The sequence below is a fragment of the Etheostoma spectabile genome, chromosome 17, assembly GCF_008692095.1.
Source record: "Etheostoma spectabile isolate EspeVRDwgs_2016 chromosome 17, UIUC_Espe_1.0, whole genome shotgun sequence".
NCBI lineage: Eukaryota > Metazoa > Chordata > Actinopteri > Perciformes > Percidae > Etheostoma > Etheostoma spectabile.
The window spans coordinates 3,278,126-3,284,364 of NC_045749.1; the positions used below are offsets into that span (position 1 = coordinate 3,278,126).

Below are 6,239 nucleotides of genomic sequence, written 5' to 3' on the forward strand. Positions count from 1 at the left end.
GCACTCAAGGTTGCTTTACAGACAATATTTTATCTTTTTTATTTAAGTGCCAAAACATTTTTTATCACCCACATTTCACTAAAACCACTTTCAATGCAAATGTTCTTTCTTTCTGATGACATGTTTGAAAGGATTACTAGCCCCTAAAGCAACAGGTTTTTTTTGTGGGTTTTTTCCTGCGCATGAGAAATTTTCTGGTACGCACAAGATGGATTATGTTTCCTTTCAAGCACAAGATGAACAAGAAACCAATCTAAGGCATGGCTAAAATTATGCTAATAAAGTACTGCTAACGTTATGTGGCTAAAGTTAATATTTCACATTTACAGCATGATCTCAGTTAAAATGCCCATATTATAAAAAAATCTTTTTTCTGGGGATTGGGGTGTTTTTTGTGTCTCTGGTGATTCGACACACATACAAACTTGGAAAAAAACTATGGATGCTGTCTGAGTGAGATCCGGTTTCTGAATGTCCTCTGTCTTCAGTCTCCGGGTGAGCTGTACGGCTTTCTACGTCACAAGCCGAGACGAGGTGGCTAACCGTAGCATGCTAGCTTGTTCTTAATGGCAAAACACTGCTACAACACACACTAGTTCACCATAATCTCTAAAAGAACTACTTCCTGTCCCTGTTCTGCAGGTATTCCACAAGTGGCCCTGGTCTAGAAGAAGTCTCCCAGCTGATCCTGCCTTGGACCAAAGTTGGAGAAAGAGTTATCTAGCTGATGGGATCTTACCGAGCTACTGAGCATGCCATTCTGACTGGTACTTGAATTGGTTTCTCGTAACCGCGAAGTACAATTGCGTGCTTACAAGAAAATGACTTCATGCGCACCAGAAAACAGTCAAGTTTGTAACATTATAATTGAAGAGTGTGCATTTAATTTGCAAGAAAAGTCCGAGGAAATTCTCTCAAGTTTTCTTGTGGAACTTAGGATTTCCATATTTTTTTTTACCTTCCCATCAACAAATTAAAAAAAGAGAAAAAAAAGAAAAGTAGATTTTTGATGAAAACGGTGTGATTGGGTAAAAAGCTCTAAAACAACAAGTTTAGATTGAGTTGGGAACTGCTGCCTACAAGGTAAAGAATAAATTGACATGCTCACCTTTAAAGCCAATACAGAGAAGAAGCACTTAAAGCACGTGGGACAATGGAAGGTTTGAAATAAGGACAGAGAAGGTTGAAATAAAAGCTCTGGAGTAAGTGGACCTTGAGTTGAGATTGTTTTATCAGCCGCTGGTTCACAGGTAAAGGATGAACTGCCAAGCTCAGTAGAATTACGTTCTTTATGCAGTGCTGTTGTACCTTTGTAAGTTGTACATATACAAAGGTCTTCACTATAAGGGTCACTATTTCTCCAACATATGGGGTATTTATGTTTTATAACTACATCGCTACAATCTCCGTGATCGGAGCCTAAACACACTCTTGTTAAAGTGGAGGCTTACTGCATGCTCAATGGCTCCAAGGACGAGTAATAAAGAACGTTTTAGGTCACAAATGTTTCCCTCAGTTTTCAATAGAATCATCTAATGACACCAGAAAAGCATTTCATCAAAGCTTTGTGGAATAGCCTTCAACGCATCATACGCCGTTATTTAAAGGTTTGCCACTGTGACACGCTCTATTGCAATGTATTTCCACAAATAGTTAGCAAATAAGGTTTATGCCATTCTACGTTCCGAGTAGAAGTTGCTGCCCCAACCACATTTTCTGTGGATAATTTTAACAGACAGGGAGCACCCTTGGTTCCAGCAGCAGTAATCTGCCACTATCAGCAAACAGCACTTATAATTGCCAAGCACTTACCAAACCTCCCACTACAGAGCCAATGTGCACCACTGACTGTTCATGATAACGGTAAGATGTGTCCCATGTCTCTGATATACATTTAATCATTTCCATTTCAAATCAGAGTACAACACATTTGTGAAAGTCATAAAAACTATTTTTTTCCTGACACGTTTTGCCTCATGTCGCAGTCACATTTAACAACGTGGTCTAAAACAGTCCCTTAAACTATCAACGGCAAACACTCATGCATGCGGTCCACAGTAGGAAGCTGACAGTAACATCTGTGCATTCCATGTGATTAAAATGTCATTTTCTGAATAGAATTCAGTTCAGGAGTTGTTTGTACAGTTTGTTGTACTGTACATCATAGTTGGTGACATTCAACCAAAGTTGTGTTGATCGAACACCAGTGTTTCACATTTTCCTATTTTAAAATGATCGGTTTGAGTTTCCCATTAACACCGTCTTTGTTTTGTCCTCTCAATACTGTGATTTTTTTTTCTTCTTCTTGTGTTTTGATGAGCTTAAAAAACACATCATGTGCTCTTGACATGTCAATTTTTCTTCTTAACTATGACACCTGCCAAAAAACAAATGCAGGGTACAGCCAGCAGCTGGTTAGCTGAGCTTAGCATCAATACTGCAAACAGGGGGACACAGGCAGCATGGCTCTACCCAAAGTTAACAAAATCCACCCACTGTACCATTTCCTCAAAAGCTTGTTATTTCACATGCTTTGGCTGGTTTGTTTAATCAAAGGAAACACCAAATATTCAAATTGAATTTAAAGCTGTGTCGTGTATCTTTACACTTCTTAGATAAAGCACTTCCTGGCAAGCTATGCAAAAAATTTTGATGTGTGACCTTGGTTGTAACAATGGATTATCTGCTTGGTGTGTGTGTGTGTGTGTGAGTGTGTGTGTAAAGGAATATGAATACGTGCAGTGTTAGCATGTTACGTCCCATGTCTTTTCTGCATGTCTGTCTTTGAGTCCATACAGATGTTCCCATGCATAGCTATGTGTTTGCATGGGCACAGTTTGTGTTAACAGACATGTGTGTGTGTTGGTGTGCGTCAGTGTGTACATGCACGCACAGTGGCCACAACTATCACGCGGTCCAGAGAGCTACAGAGTGTGAAATCAACTTTGACATTCATGGTTCTAACCTCCCAAGGCCATCCTAAAGCGGAACACTTAGAGTGGAGTGTCACTTTTCAGACAGAGAATAATAGCCGAGTCTACTCCGGTCTTTGAAGACAACTTTTCATTCTCTTACTGACTCTTATTCATTTTGACCTAGCCAGTGGAAATAATGAGCTAAATACTCTTATCTTTCTTCTTCTATACTGCTCACACAGTCCTCTCCTACCACTCTCTCTTTTGCATGCTGTCTCCATCTCACTGTGTCAATGTTCCCCAAAAAAGTACCCATGTCACAAAGATGACAGGGGGTTTAGATAATCAACACAAAGAAAAAAGAAAGAAAGGTCTGTAGTCCTAACTATGGATGGCATGGATATTTTAACTGTTTCTCTCTAGCTTGGAAATAAATGTAATGGAAATTATAAAAAAAAAAAAAAAATTACTTGTGTCTCTATTAGCTGACTTATGAATAAAATGGGCTTCTGAATGTCAAACTAAATGCGAGAAAAACGCTAAGAACTGATTTTTACGAGGAAAGCTGTAATTATGCCCCACTGTCAGCTAATGTTGATCATTATTCATGCTCTCATCCACAGATGAAAACATTATTGAAATGCAACAGAATTTTCTGAATGTTTCAGGGAGGTCACAGGTGACAAAACAAGTTTTTCCATCACTGGATTTTGATAGTAGATGGTAGCAATCAGAGGACCGATTCTGTGTTGAAACATGACTTTCTGACCCTCCGAAAAAAACAATCTGTCAGACTGGCTCATTACATCTCTTTTTTTCATCCCTCTTTCTCCTTCTCATGTCAAGTTGCTGTCAAGTTCTTTACTTCCCACATGTTGTGTCCTTTTTTCTTTGACTTCCTCACCTTTCCCTGTTGAAACAGCACTTTGATTGTTGATTTGGTTGGGGACAAAGAAGTTCGAACCAACAAGTTTTAACCATCTGTTGTGCTTGAATTTCTCCAGGCTCACTGTACTTGATGAGACAGACGTCTGGCCTTGCAAGATTAAGTTTCGTGTTCATTCAGGCATCTGATTGTGTGCAAGACTGTTTGTCATGCATAGTGCTTACAGGAGAATTACGGCATGTCCTGTTTGGGCAGAGCAGTACAGAGCCCCTTCCGGGATGAATCACTCTGTAGCAAAATGTTATTAAACCACAATCAACGTATTCTTTCCTAACGTAATCAGATTAACAACGAGCTACAAACTCTTTTTAATCAAAACGAGCCGTCTTCCAACATGGAGAAACAACATTGGTCTCTATGAGCACCCGGCGGTGAGACGGCAGTAAGACGAGTGCTTAGGGACTGTCAACGAACTACAACACCAAAAAGAGATACAAAAAACAAAAATAACAAAAGTATTTATTAATTAAATGCTTAAATAACTTTGTGTCTTCAAACATACCTCAATTATAACTTGTCTCCTGCGAGTTGTACTACAGCACTTACTTTAAAAACTAAAATAAGCATAGTCCTAATTTTATTTTATTTGTAGTTATTTATGAGTTCTCCTTAAAATAATATGATAACATTTTGTTTTATTGTCAACAGAACAGAGGAACATCCAAATATATTGAAGTTCTGATGAATAAAATGTATAAAAATACAAACTTAAGATATAACTTAAAGTCCTTTGAACAAAAACACATTAACAAAAAATATATTAATAATAATCAGTGTTGCCAACAGGGACGTTGTAGAGCGTTCTCTGGTGGACAAACTAAGCAACGCCAACGCTCATAACATGGTTGACAGTCTGTTTTTATTTTTTAAATATTCATTTTTTTAATTTTATTCTTAAATCGGGCATTATAAATGCCAATAGCGATAGATCGGGAAATTCCTAATATTGACCGATAATATCGGCCCGTCGATATATTGATCAAGCTCTAGTGCGTGTGTTTGCATTTAGGCTTGTGCATTCCTTGACAGCTCCTCTCAGGATCTCTTGTCTTTCCAACATTATCGGGATGGAGGGAGACACTGAAGGCAAGAGGGAGATGAGCCAGGTATGGGTAGGGTTCGGAACAAAGCTATTTTTGTCTGATTAAATGATTAATTTTAATAGACAGATGCCAGCAAAACCACAAGAATCTGACTAGTTGCATTAATATTATTCCTGTAGTATTTATTGTCTCTGTGATGTCTTTGCAGCTGAAGACAGAAAAGACTGGCTGATGTGTTTGCTGCTGGCAAGCAATTCAGGAGGGAAGAGAAGTTTCCAGAAACTTTACACAATGTTTTCATTCCATGTCCACACACTTGTCTCTCTCCTTCTCATTCCCACACTTCCACTGCATGTGACAACTGTGTTTTTGTTTTTACAGCCTACTCTTGCAGCACGCCTTCCTTTAGTAAATAGAGAAAAGCCCCAAGTTCCCAAAGTCCTATTGTTTTTTTTTGGGGGAATAACTTTTATTGTTGCCTTGAGACTGCTCAGACATGCAGAAGTGACGTGGTCTTCAGAGACCTCAGTAGATCAGCATTCCACATGGAAGCACTTGTTGGATCTACAAATCGGTCTGGAGAAATCATATGAATGCGTGCAATTAGTTGTCAGTTAATGCTTCCAGCTAGGGGACATACTGTACAATGTCATTATCCAGGATTACAGGGTACGTTTTGTGGGGTTCGCCTCCAATAATCCGCAATTTCAGTGTTTCAGATATGTCAGATTTCAGGGTAAGAAAGACCTCTTTAATAGATTAACTAAAGCAAAACTAACACTGTTGAGTGCTATAAGGCCAATACACCTGTTAATCTGGTAAAACATGTTGTATCTGTGCCTTAATATCTTCCAGATGAATTCAATTTGGATCTTTTAGCTATAACAAGAAGTACAGTAGAGGGGGAAAACAACCGCTTTTAGACAGTTTATGAAAAGAAGATATTTTTGCAGTGACTTTTTTATCTATTGAACATTAGAGGAATCTGTACATGCTACCTGCACAGTGGGAAATGGTGAAGACCCACAGTAAATACAAAGTTTTTGAAAGAACACACTAAAGAGACCAAGATGTTCTCCTCTGTTTGACAGTTTTCTTTCAGTCTACTTTCTGCCAGTTTTCTGATCAGAGATCACTTCATGCACCTTAGAACATGAAGGACGCACTGTTTTTGATACCATAGCAACACTATACATGCATCTATCTCTGCTCCGTAACATAGAAGAGGCAACCAGTCAACGCACCTGTATTTGACCTCCCTTGGTTGGATGTGTACATACAGTCTTGTAGTAGATCCGATCTTGTTTGATGTTTTTTTTTTTTTTACATTTTTCA

General features: G+C 38.6%; 1 long non-coding RNA gene across 1 annotated transcript in view; it reads left to right on the plus strand.

The window, feature by feature from the left end:
* The window catches only part of LOC116705023 (uncharacterized), a 22,272-nt gene that overhangs the window by 9,088 nt on the left and 6,945 nt on the right, over positions 1-6,239 (plus strand). Inside the window, exon 2 of the long non-coding RNA XR_004335824.1 lies at positions 4,238-4,243. This is a non-coding gene — a long non-coding RNA (uncharacterized LOC116705023). The remainder of the gene's footprint in view (positions 1-4,237; positions 4,244-6,239) is intronic.